Source organism: Polyodon spathula, chromosome 14 (assembly GCF_017654505.1).
Source record: "Polyodon spathula isolate WHYD16114869_AA chromosome 14, ASM1765450v1, whole genome shotgun sequence".
In the NCBI taxonomy this organism is placed as follows: Eukaryota; Metazoa; Chordata; class Actinopteri; order Acipenseriformes; family Polyodontidae; genus Polyodon; species Polyodon spathula.
In genome coordinates this window covers 25,411,981-25,430,311 of record NC_054547.1, presented here as the reverse complement: position 1 = coordinate 25,430,311, position 18,331 = coordinate 25,411,981, and the positions used below count along the sequence as shown (strand labels likewise).

Genomic DNA, 18,331 nt, shown 5'->3' with positions numbered 1-18,331 from the left:
TATTATATAATTACATGACCCCAATTGTTGTCCAGTTTTTAAATTACTCATTTCAAACAAAACTGTCCAACATAAACAAACGCCCCCCTTCAGAATGTGTTTGATTGTTTTGTTGGAAATGCATCAGCACATAATGTGTTCAAATAAGATGTTCAGAATACAAAATAGAATTTATGAAATATGACAAATATTGATTGCTGTGTAGAGGATTATAGAGAACGTGCATAATAAACAGTTAAAGGAGTGCTAGCCAAGGTTTTCAAATCCATTTACCTTACCTCTTATTCACACTCTTATCATTATCACTGCCCCACTTTTCTTGTGTTAAAAATACTTTCAACTTGTGATATTTGAAGTTTTTGATACTTCCTGATACCGCCACTGAGATCATCAGAATCTGTGCACAAATGTCAAAACAATCTAACATGTAAAAGGGCAGAAGTCTCTTTAGTGCACATCTGTCAGTAAAAATGTAAATGCCAGAGAATTGCGTTAGTGTTTTAAAGGATAATGGAATATATATATATATATCTATATAATATATAATATATATATATATATAATATAATTATATATATATATAATATAGTAGGTTCCAAGTTCAAGTTGAGGTCACAGTGGTCTACAGTAGCTGCACAAACCAGGACTTGCATTACTTCAGTCACCACCCAGGACAAATATTGTATGTCATAGTTTTTCATTTAAATCACTAAGCACATACTATAATAGATATGTATGTGTTTTAAACACATGCTGTTGTACTTTGCTTGATTATGAAAATCAATATTAAAATCAGCTGTATTTTTTAATGTAATGCGGTTTATGATGTCCATGCAGTGAAGATGGCTGTTGGTACAGAGCAGTGGGGATTTTCAATAAGCGATACCGATGTTATTAATTACAGATGGGCAGCAGCCTTGGGGCTCTGTGAGGCTGAATGAGCATTTCACTTTTATCACCAACATGAAGAGATCTTCAGAAGCTGAGCACATCCAGGGCCCTGCACCATGACAACACAAGCCCTTCTAATGCTTCTCTGGCTTATATCAGACATATAGTGAGTCTGTCAATGGCAGTGCTCCTGCATCAAGGCATCCCCAGACTGCTGAAAGACAAAAGGAAATAAAACAGAATGAGTGTTGACCGTGTCATGTGGAAATATTTCACATGTTGCGCTTGACTGTATTGTTGTGTCGATCATCTTCATTTTTAAACTAAAATAGAAATCACTGGTGTTGGTTTACTTTAATCTTCCCTAGTTTAGCACATCTTATTGACACATGACTGATTCAGACTCTTTGCAATGTATTCTGGAATATATAAAAGCTGCATCTCCCTGCTGCAAGTCACTGCTTCCGTATCCACACTCACTGCCCTTAAGGAAGAAGTATGTCAGTAACATGCAGTACATCCCCCACTACAGCTGTACATGAAAAACGATTAGTATGACGAAAAAGCCGAGTGCAATATGAAATATCAATAAGAAGTTTCCTGAATAATGATTCCCAAGATGATATAGCTATGAACGGATGTACATAAAGGCAGTAATCATTTGGAACTGTGGTTTGTTTGGATAATGACCGGATATTATACAGTAATGGTATCCCAAACTGTTTCTATGAAAGGTGACAATACTGCAGGTCGTTGCATTTAGTGTTATTTGAGATGCAAAGAGTAGCAAGACCTTAACATCCCCATTGAAAACATGTTCCCTAAGGATTCACAGGGACGGGATGTTTAAGCCTTTAGACCCAAGAACGCCTGTGGGAGTCTGTTCTGTCAGCTCCCAGAATGGCTGTCACTGCTCTACCTTTAAATTCCTGGGGGCTACCTGTCTTGCAGATACTTAGAATCTCATTGTCACACCTAATCTGATATATGATAGCATTACTGAGCAATGTGCAAAACACAGAAAGGAATACAAGCAGGATTTCTAAGTATCTGTGGCACATGAGCTTACGTGCTTTGTAGAGCATGAAGGGGCATTTTCTTATGATGGATTATCCTAACTGATGTATAAAGTCACACCACCTTATCAAATGATATTATGCATCATATAGAACATGGATCACGATACATGTTGTATATGATACATAATAATATCAAATGATCATGTAACACTTACTTGGTGAACTATAGTACAATGAGTTATGCAGTGCTATTTACCTTGTATAACAATACAGATGATACATACCTCAATTACAATATGATACATCGTGTAAAGAAAGCATCCCAATTCATCAATGCACTATGAATAATTGCATTCCTATTTATGGTACCTTTTTCACCAGAGTATGTGTCACTTGAACAACCCTGGTACAAAATGTAAGGAGTCTGTAAATCAGTCCAGAAGCCCTATATTCCATTAAAACCATAATGCCATTAGGTATTTGTGTGGTCATAAAAAAAAAAAAGTCTAAGGTAAAACTATAAGAAACTAAGTCAAGTATTGACTGAAGTCATGAAAGTCTGCAAATACACAGTACCAATCCAAATGACACATTTTCTGTTGAGGCCATTTTCAATGCATCCTGCTTAGGTTTATACAGTTATTAGGTTTCAATTTGGTATGCCACCGCGTGTGATAAGAATCCCTACATTCAAGGTCTTTCAGCAATTAAACTTTCCAGTTGAATAGCGCAGCTGCTCTTTTGAGAAACAGAATGCTCTTACTTCCCAAGATGAACCCATTCCAATAACGACAATTAACCATTAACTGAATCTAGAGAAGCCACAATGTAATGTGTGTCAACAGAAGAGGGCCCTGTTTGCTAAAGGCTTCTTCAGCACAGTTATAAAGTCAGTAGAGCTGTAAAACTTGGCAGGTGAAGGCATCAAATCTATGTCTAGTGTACCACCACAGTTCAAAAGGCCTTAATGGGGTTATAGCTAATCAAATATTATTCTAGAAATCTTACTTTTACACTTATATTTGCTATGTAGTAAGTAACACAAATTATAGCAGAAAAAATGACAGTGCCTATAGAAAGTCTACACCCCCTTGACCTTTTTTCACATTTTGTTGTGTTAGAGTCTCAGAGTTTTCTTAATTTAAATTAGGATTTTTTTCCACTTATCTACACACCATACTCCACACTGTTAAGGGGAAAAAAAATTATTGGGAAAAAATTATTTATTAAAAATACAAAGCTGAAAGATCATAATTGGATAAGTCTCCACCCCCCTGAGTTAATACTTGGTGGAAGCACCTTTGGCAGCAATTACAGCTGTGAGTCTATTGTGATTTGTCTCTACCAACTTTGCAAACCTAGATTTGGCAATATTTGACCACTCTCCTTTACAAAACTGTTCAAGCTCTGTCAAATTCCTTGGGGAGCGCTGATGGACAGCAATCTTCAAATAATGCCACAAATTTTTTATTCGATTTAGGTTGGGGCTCTGACTGGGCCACTCAGTGACATTTACCTTTTTGTTCCTTAGCAACTCCAATGTGTCTTTGGCTATGTGCTTTGGGTCCTTGTCCTGCTGAAAGGTGAACTTCCGTCCTAGTTTCAGCTTTCTTGCAGAGGGCAGCAGGTTTTCCTCAAGGACTTCTCTGTACTTTGCTCCATTCATTTTCCCTTCTATCCTGAGAAGTCCCAGTCCCTGCTGATGAGAAACATCCCCATAATATGATGCTGCCACCACCATGCCCCACATTAGGGATGGTGTTCTTTGGGTGATGCGCTGTGTTGGGTTTGCGCCAAATATAATGTTTTACATTTAGGCCAAAAAGTTCAATTTTAGTTTTGTCAGACCACAAAACTTTTTTCCCACATGGCTACAAAATCTCCTGAGTGTTTTTTTGCATACTTTAAATGGAATTCAAGGTGGGCTTTCTTGAGTAATGGCTTCCTTCTTGCCATCCTATCATACAGGCCAGATTTGTGGTGTGCTTGGGATATTGTTGTCACATGCACACTTTGACCAGTCTTGGCCATAAAAGCCTGTAGCTATTACAAAGTTGCCATTGGCCTCTTGGTAGGCTCTCTGATCAGTCTCTTTCTTGCTCGGTCATCCAGTTTGGAGGGACGGCCTGATCTAGGCAGGGTCTTGGTGGTGCCGTACACGTTTCACTTCTTAATAATCGTCTTGACCGTGCTCCAAGGGATATTCAAGGCCTTTGATATTTTTAATACCCATCCCCTGATCTGTGCCTTTCAATAGCTTTGTCCTGGAGTTCTTTTGAAAGCGCCTTGGTGCTCATGTTTGAGTCTTTGCTTTGAAATGCACTACCCAGCAGAGGGAACCTACAGGAACTGCTGAATTGATCCTGAAATCATGTGAATCACTACAATTTAACACAGGTGTGGAGGCCACTTAACTTGGTGTGTGATTTTGAAGGCGATTGGTTACACCTGAGCTAATTTAGAATTGATATGACAAGGAGGGTGGACACTTAACCAACCAAGCTATTTCAGTTTTTATTTTTAATTAATTTTCTACTAATTTGTAGAATTTATTTTTTCACTTGGAAGTTGTAGGGTAGGATGTGTAGATAAATGAAAATATATATTTTAATGCATTTTAATTCCAGGCAATAAGGCAACAAAAGGTGAACATTTTGAAAGGGGTTGTAGACTTTCTATAGGCACTGTGTATCTAGCACTTTACTAGGTTGTTTGCACACATTACTTTCAGTTAGTCTGCACTTCTTAGGTCACTGTACCACAGTATCTCCATAATTACATGATTAAAACATCCAATAATGCTGAACTTAGAAATACTAAACAAAACTTTATAAATTCAGTGAGAATCGTTTCAAATTGATTCATCCATGTCTTCAAAAATTAGATTGTTTTTAGCATTTGGTTCCCTAAACATCACAAATGAAATAACGAATGGTTATCTTGTCAGGCAGTGGTATGTTTTTACATGAGTAGCTTACAGCAGAGGAAATCCCCTTTATAACATGCATCCGGGCAAAATTATATTGCTTTGTGCTGAATTAATATAGCTTCTGGTATAACAACAGAGAAAAAAAAAAACTTTTAAGATGATTTTGCATGATCTAAAGGGATTATGGAGATTCTGTGTGCTTTTGTGAGCTTGTATATTAAGACTAAGCTAGTTTTCAAAGCCAAACTGTGATCCCACCCCTCGCTAATCTTCAAAGACCACACATTTCAAATACGTATTTCTTAAAGGTCTGATGAATATGAAAGTGCAGTACTTAAAGAGGATATCTTTGAGTCACATCTGGGTAATCCCCCTGACTTCCCATGTGCAGACTGAGTGCTCTATTTTCACAACAGTGCTTTGGGCATTCCAAGTTTAATCGAGGCCTAAACAATACAATGATACAGACTGAGCCTTTAACAGCACACTGTTGCTTTGTGTTCCGTAGCAAAACATGATATTCCATTTCAAAATCATTATTGAAACATGTTTACTAAATGAGTTTTGACCATATGTGTAGTAAGTAATACTTTGCGTCTCTTATTGGATAAGATGAGTCATCTTGTGCAATCTGGTTACCAATGGTCTTCCTTTTTGTTACTTAAAATCATATCTATGCTTACCTTGTGTGGCTCCCACTTCCTCATTCACCCTACTCTTTCCTATAATAATTTTTGTGAAAAAATCTGGAAACAAGCCAACAACTTTCAAGACCAGAGGTAAGTTTTACAACCTAAAGGCTACACGCTCTGGCATCTCAGTGGCTAAGAATGAGGACACCGGGTCTGGACAGAGCAGAGGTGTACTGTACACTCTTCCAAATAAATATATAGCTTTTCACGTTAAAATACAGGCTGATTAGGACACACACAGGTTTCAATGTCCAGCTGCCATATACCTTTGATATTACAGCTTCCATACAATTAGGTTAGATTGGCAGTGACTACAAAAACCCAGCCAAAAACTACAGCTTTGATATATCTAATTGCTTAAGTATCCTTTTTAATGAGGATCTCATTTTCCAGTCCAGCAGGAGCTTCACTCAATTGAGGTGTGATCTCCTACATCAACCAGAGGTCAGCCAATGCTGGGAGATGGAGGACCACTGACTACCCAGAGGAGAGGTACATTTACAAAACTGGTGGTGGAGAGGTGGGGGAAAGAGTTTCAGAACATTTTGGGAAATGTGGGCTCAGTATTTATGAGATTAGTCGGTCAATAAGGCAGAAATGTATGAGTCCTCTACCACTTTAATCACTTACAGTACATCTACCACAGCTGTGATTTGGATGGTTTATTGTGCAGTGATTGTCTTCATTTGCATCTTTGTCCAGATCTTGTCAGCCTGTAATATAACTTGAAAAGCTATATTTATGAAAAAATGTATTTCAAATCAGAAAAGTGTATTTCTGTTCTGTCCAGACCTGATGTAATTTAGCTAGTACAAAAATGTAGATTTAATCAATAAAGAGTTTTGAAGTACAAGTCCAGATAGTAGAGTGAGAAATTATAGGTTTGTTGGAATAGTGCTTAACTCTGGGCATATAAACATACACAGTGTCCTCTAGTGGGGACGGTGTTGTATCACAAGCAGTATTCTTTTTACAGTGAACGAGATTGTGGCAGGTGGCTGGTTTATTTTTCATACTTTCATAATTTCTTTGTATGACTAATTCCACAACAGTAGTTCTAAAATAAGAAAAGATGCAGGTCAGCCTCAAAATCATTTTTATTTATTGAACTACAAAATGATCAAGAATGATGTTAAGTGCTATGAAACTAGGCATCAGAAAAACAATATTTAATTCAGTGCCCCCTACTATTGAGAGAACTGTGCCATGGCTTTACTTTAAAAAGCCAATAAGCAAAAAACAGATAAAGAAAAAGTGCGTGAGAGAGGAAGAAATAACTTGTAAAAAAAAAGTCTCAACTAATGGGAGTAAAAACATTTAAGACAGTTGTGATATTTTTTAGCTGTTGAACAATAACTGACCCTTTTTTTTTTCACTCAACCATGAAACTGGGCCGGAGTCTGGTCTTCCCACAATATTTTGTAACAGAACAAAAGAACCCCTCCTTCAGAACAGTGAACATCAGCAAGCATTTAGAAAACATCCTGCTGCACCCCACTCACACAGAACTTTCTACCGAGAGCACATTTCAAACACTATCCAGATGGGTTCTGAACATACTCAACAGCTGCTTCCAGATCAGGAGATAAAGTAAACACTCTCCTAGGACTGAACTTGGAAACAACACTTCAAAAGCACAATCTCTTTAAGATACATTAGCAGACCCCAGCATGTGGGCTGCAGGCGCAGTCTCTGGTTTACCCATGCAATGAGCAGCACCTCATGTTTAAGTAAGACATATACATCAGCTTAGTAAAGCTTTGGTTTTGATCATATGCAATACCTTTTTGCAGTAACGAGCAGATACTGCATTTTGGCATGTTGATGCTCCTGCTTTTTACTGTACTGTACTATACCATGGGATAGCAGCTCCATCTACAAATCACAAGTCTGGTCTATGCTTCTAGAATGTGTGTTTCTTTGAATGGTCCACTGTATCTTTCAGATGTCCTGAAAGAGACTCTTATCTAGTGGAGAGGACAACATGCACATACAACTATGGCCAAATGTTTTGCATTATCCTTTAGAATTAACAAGTGTTGCTTCATAAAGGCAAATTAAACCTGGTGAATAAAGTTATGTTAAAAACTGACAAAAATTGAAAAATGTGCCATTTTAAAATCTAATATGAAATACTGTACCACTGTTATGGATTCCAGTAGACTTTTGTGATATCATTTTTCAGCTTCTGTGATTACATGAAATAAAAGATCTAAATTATTTTCATATTGTTTTTTTTTTTTTTTGTGTGTGTGTGTTTTTCTTTTTTTAAATGATTTCTCAATCCTAAAATTCTAGGTAATGCAAAACCTTTGGCCGTAGCTTTATATGACATTTGCATTTTAGCTGTATCTTAAGAACCACTTATTTAATTGTGATGAAACTTGGTAGGGATATTTTTTATGATAAGTAAGGTACCATGATTCTGGCTGCTATTAAAATCATGGGAAATATTTTCTAATTAGATGAAAATATCTGATAATTGTGTCTGATAAATACATATTTTACATACTCAGTAACAGTAACACCTACCTTACCCTTTCTTTACAGTAATTTCAGAAGTTATTCTAAGGTTTAAAAACTCTGTCAACCACATATCATTATATATATTATATATTTGGTTTCCAATTCTTACTTTGATTCTGTTTGTCGTGACATATTTCATCTCAGCACGGACACTAGAACAAGTCTTTCTGGTCAGGGCCCCACAAGGGCTTTCTGGGTCATCAATGTGAGGCTACAGGTAAGAATGAGTGACTAGTTTGATTATTAGTCTCACTTTCAACACCCGTGCAAGCTTTCCTGCTGACACATATCATAAATGAGATACATAGGTGACAGAATTCCTTAATGTATTTAATGTAGGCTCACATAGTATTGGTGAGGCAGTAAAGGGTGAATACAAACTTACTGGTCTCTATAAACCCCCCTGGGTGCAGGAGATAACTACTCAGATTTACAACCAATAGACATTTGAACTAAAGCAGCCCAAAGCTTCAAAGGAATCAATGTGTGTGCTGCCAAATGAGAAATAAAATACTTCCCTGGCTTCTTAATGGACACGTTAAAGTCAGCAGCTTTATCAATTTTGCAGGGGAAAAAATGTAAACTGTACACCGACATATCTCGATTACTATCCTGAGTTAGCCAGTGAAATATTCTGAATCTGAGAAAAGGCAGACAGACAATTTAAAAGCAAAGAAAACCTTGATCACTGTGGCAAAATGGTGAATACGTGCAGGTGAGTGCAGTGCAGAGCGGATTAAATCACACAGACAAATGATTTACAGGTGCAAGGGTGTTTAGTAATGATTATAATGTCCAGAGGCTTATGGCAGAACCTGCAAGCAATAACAATGATGGAAGTGGTACAGCGGCGTGTATCACTCCTGTTTGTAAAATCCCACAGGTTTGACCCGCAACCAAAAAGTCCTGTCTTTTCTCACCCACACAATGTGAGTTCAAATGAGTGCCCCAGCAAGTAGTATCTTAAAGAGTGAGTAGCCCATTTAATGGCTAAACACTCCTTTTCGACGACAGAGCAGTTGCGATCCCGAGGGAGCATTTTTTTTTATTAATGTACAATATGAGATGTTCTACTCCGTTTACCATTTGGGACAGGACTGCACCCAAACCCTCATCTGACACATCAGTGTGGAGGAAGAATCTCTTGGTGAAGTCTGGAGTAATGAGAGCGGGGGCCTGGCACAGTTTCTGTTTGACAGTATCAAACTCCCCCTGACATTCTGCTCCCTGGTGAAGTCAATTAAGGGATTGACCACTGTGGCCTACTCGGGGATAAAGCGATGGTAATAACCGGCCAACCCCAATAGAGACCTCACCTGAGCCTTGGTTTTGGGGATTGTCGCGTTCACCAAGGCCTGGGCCTGGCTGACAATGGGTTTCACCCTCCCATTCCCCATTATAAATCCCAACTATTGTGTCTCTTTTTTGGCAAATGCAGGTTGGCATTTTCGTAGGTTGGCTGTTAGCTGGGCTACCCTCAGAGACTGAAGGACGGCTGTGATTCTAGCCAAATGCTCTAGCCAGGTGGAGCTGTAAATGACCACATCATCAATATATGCTGCCACATATTCATGATGTGGATGTAAAACCTGATCAGTAAAATCTGATGTAAAATCAGTCTCTGAAAGGCAGCGGGCACACCACGTAGCCCAAACGGCATGGTTGTGAAATAGAACAGTCCCTCTGGCATTGAAAATGCAGTTTTCTCTCTGGAACTACGAGTTAACGGGATTTGCCAGTATCCTTTCGTCAGGTCCAGAGTGGAAATAAACCCTGCCTTCCCCAGTCTATCGAGAAGTTCGTCGAGGCATGGGATATGTATCAAACTTGGCAATAGCGTTTACCTTAGGGAAATCAACACAAAAACGGTTGGTGCGTCCTTTTTGGCCACTATGACAATCGGACTGCACCACTCGCTCCTGGAAGGTTCAATCACCCCAAGTTCGAGCATGTCCCATACCTCCTGTGAACACCATCTCTTTGACTTTCTGGGATCCGGTACGGTCTCTCTCGCACAGCGACACCTGGTGGAGAGATAAGGTTATATTCAGCAAGGTTAGTACCGGGCACATTAGAAAAAACATCGCTAAATTCCTCAATTAACATGAGCAGCTCACGCTGCTGATCAGGAAGTAATTGTTCTCCCATTGAAATGTTCTTTATGCTAGAGGTTTCTAGCTCAGGGCCCAGATCATCCTCTGCATTGCTTGGGGCTATAAATAAGACCTCTCTTGCCTCCCAGGGCTTTAATAAATTTATATGATAAATTTCTATTTCATTACAGCGATCGGGCTGTCTAATTTCACAATTCACCTTTCTTATAGCCCGAATCACTTCATATTGCACAGCCATTTAGCACATAGTTTAGATTCTGATGAGGGAAGTAGCAGCATTACCTTGTCTCCAGGTCGAAGGGTTCAAATCAATGCATTTTGATTGTAATGCTGCTGTTGTCCTGGGCCAAACGACCGACAAATCTAGGCGATCTCTAATTAGGAGCATATACTGCACCACATTTTTAGACAAGCCATGATCAGTCAATATCTCCTTAGGGATCTGTGCTCTTGCCAAAATCTGCACTAGTTCTTTGGCTATCGCCGCAGCACTAGTGGACCTCAATGGAACTGCCTCCGGGTATCGCATTGCGTAACCACCACTAACATATGCACATACCCGGAGTCAGAAGGTAGAAAAGGGCCGACTATGTTCATTGTGATGTGTTCAAAGGGGGTGGAAATAATCGGCAGTGGGACCAAAGGGGCATGGCGCAATCGACCCGGCACTAGTTGCTGGCAGTCTGGGAACGTGGCTACATATTTCGACACATCTTTATAAAGTCCTAGCCAAAAAAAAAATCGAGCCATTATCCGTTCCCTTGTCTTGTCAGCTCCAAGGTGCCCCGCAAAAGGGATATCATGTGCCAGCCTCATGACTTCCAGCCGACAGGACTGGGGAACCAATAATTGTGTTACAGGCTGTCCTGTGCCCGTGGGCAGGTTTACCCTATAACGTAATTGCCCCTTGATAATGAAATGTGGAAATACTAGTGCCCCAGTGCCTTCAACATCCTTACCTTCAATAGACCGGACCTGTCCCCAAGTGTGCACCAGTGAGGGGTCGTTTTTCTGGCCCCACACTATGTCCACATTTGAGTGCCACATGTCCGGTATATTGAGAGGGGCAGGAGTAACATCTGCCCTTAATGGCCTAGTAACCTCGTCCTCTCGGTCACATTGAGTTCCGACCCCCTTTGACTGGCGTTTTTCACCATTATAGCAGGCTCCCACCAGCCCCCAGCCTTGTCTCATTAATTCTCCCTCCAATTTCCGCAAACTTCTCTCTTTATTTGTTTTTCTCGGGCAAAACAGTGGAGAAAACATTTCCATTTGAAAGGGAAAAACATTATCAATCATTTCCCTTTCGACTTTTTCTGCCACATTTATGTGTACGGTCAGGACTGCCATTAATTTCACCAAATCTTTGTAGTTTGGCCAGTCTTGACCCAGAATAACTGGATGTGGTAGCCTTTCCACCACCCCAACTACCAGATTATGTTTTATCGCACAGACCGATAAATATGCTTTAACTGTGGGGTATGTTGCCGTGTCTTCATGAATATAGGAGATCGCCACCTGACTTTGTGGCTGCCACAACACACCACTCAAGAGAGATTAAAGTCTGACCACACCCTTGTTCACTAATGCATGGGTTTTCACATTACCCAAAATCATATCTACCCTACGGAATATTGTCTTGCCGTTTGCTTAGGGTACTCTGTTCCTTCTTTCTAGTGCCCTCACAGGTCAGGAAGGAGACCTAACACCAAGCGTCATTCGATCTCTATCACAACCATATATTAAAAATCAGATTGTAATAAAAAGGTAGCCCTCTCAATATTGCCACCATTCTTCTTAAGCAGGTGAAGCCAGTCTTTTCATAGGGATGGATAGCACTTGGATGGAGGAGTCCTTCAATTTGGTGTGGAACTGTTTTCATTTTCTCCCGTGACTTGTCTCTGGTGCTTTCCTGGAATCAGAATTTTATAATCCCATCAATCCCAGCAACCACTGAATCTCCCGTCCAGTCGCTGTATCACTGCAGAATGTTAACAAGGAAATCATGCAGACAAAGCATGGGCAATGCAGGGAACAGTTCCTCATCTGAAACAGTTAATATTAATTTAATGATCTAACCAGGAGTTTCAGACAAAGCAAATAGCACTTTCTACATCTACTCCAGTGTCCGTGTAACTCTTAGCAAGCTAAAAAAAAGTCCACAGACACTGTACATTTTTATTTATTTATTTTTGTATTGCATTTACATAGCGCTTTTTATACAAATGTATGACAAAGCACTGTACAGTACAGTGCAGAAAAAAAGAACAAACCACAATATTTTGTTATAAACCATGTATGGTACATGGTACGACCATTTAAATTAAACATTTGTCTAAAGTTTTCGTCGTTTAAATTTCATTAAAAAACCCACGGAAGATAAGAAAGCCATTTTATAAAATGTGCATTTTTAGTCTTGACTTTAAAACTGTAATGGTGCCAGCTTTCTTGATAAACAAAGGCTGAGCATTCCATAATTTAGGAGCTCTACAAGAAATCCTGTGACCTCAGAGTGCGGTTTGGAAGGTAAACGCCAAACCTTCCATTCCCCAGGTCCTCGAGTGCCTAATCCATTCAGTGCCTTGTAAGTTAACAGTCACGGAACATTAAATTGTAGAATTTTAGAGCCAATGTGACGTGTCCCTCGGTTAGGGGTACGGTTTTATCCCCATTATACAAAGGAAAAAGGACCAAAAAAGAGTCTCAAGTTGCAAGGATCGTACCATAAGACAAGCTACAAGAGGGATACCAGAAAAAGTGCATTACAGTAATCAATTCTAGATGAAACAAAAGCATGCATTAGTCTCTCAGCATCAGCTACAGAAATAATTGTTCTAAATTACTATTTTTCTCAAATGGTAAATGATACTTTAGTAACAATCTATTATTATTTTAAACGTGTTCACTGTATTTTTGTTTTTAAACCGAGTTGTTGCTTACTTTTTTATTAATATTACCAATTTTGCTATAAAAATTGTGTTTAATTCTGTATTTTTTTTTTTTTTTTTTAATTGTATTGTAAAGTACTTTGAGACACTTTGTGTGAAAGGTGCTATACAAATAAACTTCCCTAATATAAGTCTTAAATGAAAGATCAGGATCAAGGATGGCCCCCAACCTGTTTTATCGGAATTCAACATTAGACAATTCTGTGACATCCAATGCTTGAGGTCTGTAAGGCAAGTAACTAATAACACCCAGGCAGAAGAAATTCCTGGCTTTAAGGATAAATATAGCTAGGTGTCATCGTGATAGCAATGGAAGTTTACTCCTTGTCTGTGAATAATGTCACCTAACAGTAGTATATATAATGAGAACAACAAGGGGCCTAGTTTAGCATTCCCATAAGTTGCACTAAGTGAAACGTAACTCAAAATGACTCCTAACGATGACACACTTTATTGTACAGCTGAAAGACAATTTCAGTGCTCGCTTTGACAACTTCACCATTCCCAGGTATGTAAATTGTTTTTGTCTGTGATTTCTGTTTTCAACCCAGATGGTGATTTCTCATCCCATGCGAAGCAAGTGCTTCCTGCAATCAACGAAGCAGCGAAGAACTAGTAAGGCATCGTCGTTGCTGAAAACTGAGTTCATTAACAAAGCAAATCTGGAATTATTCTGGTCTGCCTATATATCTTTGGACAACTACCGCTGGCTTTGTTTGTGCTCTCCATGTCTGGATCTACTTACACATGCAAAGTGACTTATACCACAATGAATGCAATATTAAAAACAGATGCATGAAGCAGGCTGACACAAGAATCTTTGGAGGATGCGCCCGTTATGTAATTGTTGTTTTGTTTGACTATGCCACCTTGGGAATTTTGCCCAAAGAAATAGTTTTTTTTGTTAAAACTTTTATAATGTGTGTGGCCAGGTTCCCCAAATTGCAGACCGCTTTCAATTAAATTAAGGCAAGTAGAGACATAAGTAAAGTTATACAATACTTCAATAATTTACTGTAAAAACAAAGCTCTAGAATTTAAAAGACAGATTAAAGGAAAAATAATACTGCAAATTAAGCAAAGATTTTACACAAGTGAAGTACAAGAATTTTCCACTAGGAGGCCACCAGGACCCACCCCAGCCTGGATTCAAGGAGATATAAAATGGTAATATTTTAGTTTCAAGTGCCGCGAGAGAATATACAAATTATAATAGTTTAGTCTGAAGTGCCACAAGGCAAAAAGGGGTTAGCAGTGTTATTCAGATTAGAACAAAGTGAAACCAACTACAAACCAAAATAAAAATGTGCAAAGAGAATTGTGATAAAATAATAAATCAATCCAACTCAAACAAAACCAGAGTGATCAACAGCAAATAAATAAAAACAAAACCACCACCAGTTCGCCGTGAAACACAAACTGAAAGAGGCATCCTGCCAGGCAACACCTGTCAGCGGGCTGCTGGTTGAAGATAACTGTCTACAGTATCAAAGGCAGCACTTAGATCTAGAAGAATTAAAACTGATGGAAAGCCAGAGCCAGAGCTTATCTGCAGATCATTCACAACTCTGACAAGGAAAATGTGCAGCACGAAAACCAGATTGAAACTTCTTAAATATACCGTTAAGAGTTAGAAATTTTCTAGAACCTTATCTAAAAATGGTAGGCTGGAGATTGGCATATCACATTACAGAATGTCATAATACAGATAAGCACAGATATGAAAGTACAATAAAATCGATTAAAGTAAGCGCAAAATAAAGAATACAGTAACTTATAAGTAAGAGCGAAGTGCAGTTAATCCTTATAGTAACTATTTGTGTATATGAGCAAAGTCCAGTAAGAACACGTATTAAGTATGATAAACGGATGAGAATGATTTCAAATAAGTGCAATTACAGAGTACAGATACCTATAAGGGTAAAATCAAATACAAAATATAGTAAGTAATTATAGGTAGGAGTAGTAGGTGAATGCAATAAGGTATGGAGCAGTTCAGTAAAAGTACAAGCTGATGCAAATACAGCTACAAGTGGGTGCCATATAGTCCAGCATTGTTAACAGTTGTAGTGTTTACAGATGCAGTCTAAACAGGTGTGTCTTGAGGAAGTGGCGGAAGGTGGTCAGGGGCTGAGCAGTCCTGATATCTGTGGGTAGGTCATTCCACCACTGAGGAGCAAGGGTGGAGAAGGAGAGGGCTCTGGAGGCAGGGGAATGGGGGGAGCATACAGCTAGTCTACCGGAGGTGGAGGAGCAAAGAGGGCAAACGGGGGTGTAGGGAGAAATGATAGTCTGGAGATAGGAGGGAGCAGAATGGTCAAGACAGCAATAGATGAGTATAAGAGTTTTGGAATTGGATGCGAGAAGTGATAGGGAGCAGAGAGCGGTTCAGTGGTGTAGTATGGGAGAAGCGGGGAAGGTAGAAGACAAGGCAAGCAGCAGAGTTTTGGATGAGCTGGAGTGGATGGATAGCAGAGGCAGGAAGACTGGCCAGTGGGAGTTGCAGTAGTCAAGGCCGGACAGTACCAGGGCCTGAACTAGGAGTGTGTGGATTAATCGGCGAGGGAGGGGCGAATTCTGTGTATGTTGCTGAGGAAGAAGCGACAGGAGCGTGCCAGAGTAGAGATGTGCAAGAGTAGGAGAGGAAGGGGTCAAGGGTGACACCGAGGTTTTTAGTGGATGAGGAGGGAGAGAGGGTGGTGGATTCAAGTGGAATAGAGATAGAGAGATCAGCAGTGGGGTAGGAAGAAAAGGATATTTTGAGAGATTAAGTTTGAGATGATGCGAGTGCATCCAGGAGGATATGGCCAAGAGACAGGTAGAGATACGGGTGGAAATATTGGAGTCAGAGGTGGGAAAGGAGAGGAATATCTGGGCATCATCAGCATAGAAATGATACAAGAAGCCATGGGAGGAGATGAGAGGATCAAGGGAGCAGGTTTAGAGAGAAAACAGGAGGGGTCCCAGGACTGAGCCTTGGGGGACACCATTTGAAAGAGAGCAAGAGGCAGAGGGTGAGCTATGCCAGGACACCCGTTACGTGCGCTCGGAAAGGTAGGAGGAGAACTAGGCAAGAGCAGTGCCAGAGAGTCCCAGGTCAGCAAGAAAGTTGAATAGAGTTGTCAACTGTGTCAAATGCAGCAGATAGGTCAAGGACAATTAGGACAGAGGAGAGGGAGGCGGGACGAGCAGAGAGTAGAGAGTTCATGACTGGGTGAAAACCAGATTGGAGGGGGTTGAGCACAGAATGTGTTGACAGCAAAGCAGTGTACCGCTCGCTCTAGGGTTATAAAGAGGAACGGGAGGAGGGAGACAGGATGGTAGTTCTGGAGGGATGAGGGATCCAAGGAGGGTTTTTTTTAGGATGGGGGTAATGCAGGCTTGTTTAAAACAGCCAGAGATCAGAGAGGTGTTGAGGAGAGAGTAAATAAAAGGGAGTAGGCAGGGGGTCCAGAGCACACGTGGTGGGTTTATTACTCTGAAGCAGTGAGCACAGATTGGAGTCTAAGAGAGGCGAGAAGGAGGAGGATGGTAGAGTAATAGAGGTTGCAGAGGGTGGTGGGGAGGGACTGAGCAGAGGACAGGGTATGGGTGGGGAAGGAGATAAGGTTGTGAAGAGTTTGCGGATGTCTGCGATTTTGGAGTAGAAGGAGGCAAAGTCATCAGAGGAGATGGAAGTGGGTAGAAGAGGGGGAGGGCTAAGGAGGGAGGTGAAGGTACAGAAAAGTTTACAAGGATTGTTAGTGGAGGAATGAATGATAGAGTGGAAGGAGGAGTGTTTAGCAGAGACAGAAGGAGAAAGAGTGGAGAAGGGGGAAAAATCCAGCACAGTGGTTAGGATTGGAAAGGTGGATGTTGAAGTCACCTAGTGGAACAACAGAGATGGAGGGAGAGGGGAGGGAGGAGAGTAGGATGTCAAGCTCATCAAGAAAGTGAGTAGGGAGTCCAGGAGGGCGATAGAGAAAAATGAGGAGGAGACAAGGGGAGATGATTTCAACAGCGTGAAACACCAAGGTGCTAAAAGAGAGAGAGGAGAGAGCAGAGGGGACAGAAGAGATCAAGGAGGGAGAGAGCAGAAGTCCTGTTCCACCATCCCGCCCTCAGGGGCGAGGAGAGTGAGACAGGACATAGAGAGGAAAGGGTGGCGTGTTATCAGAGGAGAGGTTTCAGTGAGAGCTAGGAAGTCAAGAGAGAGGTGGAAGGCAAAGGCGGAGATGATTCAGCATTGTTAGAAGCCGAGCGAGAGTTCCAGAGGACGCCAGAGAGAAGGGGGTGACCAGGGGAAAGAGAGAGAGGCAGGGAGATGAGGTTAGAGGATGCAGCAGGAGGGAGGAGACAGAGGACAGGAACGAGGATAGAGGATTAAGGGGATATTAAAAATAGTCATAGTAGGGAGAGGTAGAGGAAAGGAAGTAGAAATGGGTATGAGAGAGGGTGGTGCCAAGAGGGAGGTGAACAAACAGGTACAGGAGGAGCAAGAGCATTAAATAATAAAGAGAAGAGCAAAAGAAGGAAGTGTATACAACCTGGTTTGGAGTTGGAGCCTTCAGTTCGAAGCGTGGGTAGAGAGTTTGGCAGCCGTTCCTTGTTAGTCTGTCTTCGTGTGGACTACCACAGTGTGGACTACCACAGTGTAGACTACCGGCCCTTTGGTGATGAGGCCCTTCGGTGAGCTGGAGCTGAGTGCTGGAGCTGAGTGCTGGCACACTAAGTTTGCGTCAGTGCTTATATAATGCCCTGCTGGTTGACAGCTGGGGGCTGTAGACAATTGGTTGTAAATTATTCTAAATCCAGTCAGCTGTGCCCTGTGACTGTTGCTAGACTGTTACACCAATACAACTCGCTCACGTTACAGCCTCAACTGGCAATCATTCGCTTACAAATGAAATATTATATACGTACAGAGCGATCGGTCCATAGACTTCTAGCCTTCCTGCAGTGTTGTTACTGCAGACCCTGACAGTTGCAATATAGATAGTAGATCCCCAAATTCAGTCAGTATAGCAGGCTTGACTTAGGTTGTCAATAAATAATTACAACATGAACAGGTAGTGGACTGTTTAATGTCAAGGTTAAAACTTCAAAAGAAGGACAACGTCCTGGTTGATTCTAAGTTCACTATGGAAAACAGTAGCAAGTCCTCCTCCCCGCCCAGTGGAGTGAACTTTCTGGAAAAAAGAAGTTAGGTGGAGATGCCTCAATATGCACCCTT

At 40.6% G+C, this 18,331-nt stretch overlaps 1 protein-coding gene across 1 annotated transcript in view; it reads right to left on the bottom strand.

Moving 5' to 3' along the window:
* Window positions 1-626: 626 nt before the first annotated feature.
* Window positions 627-18,331, bottom strand: part of LOC121326627 — a 48,675-nt gene continuing 30,970 nt past the window's right edge. The window contains exon 3 of the mRNA XM_041269963.1: window positions 627-1,105. The gene's annotated coding sequence lies outside the window, so the exon portion shown is untranslated. The remainder of the gene's footprint in view (window positions 1,106-18,331) is intronic.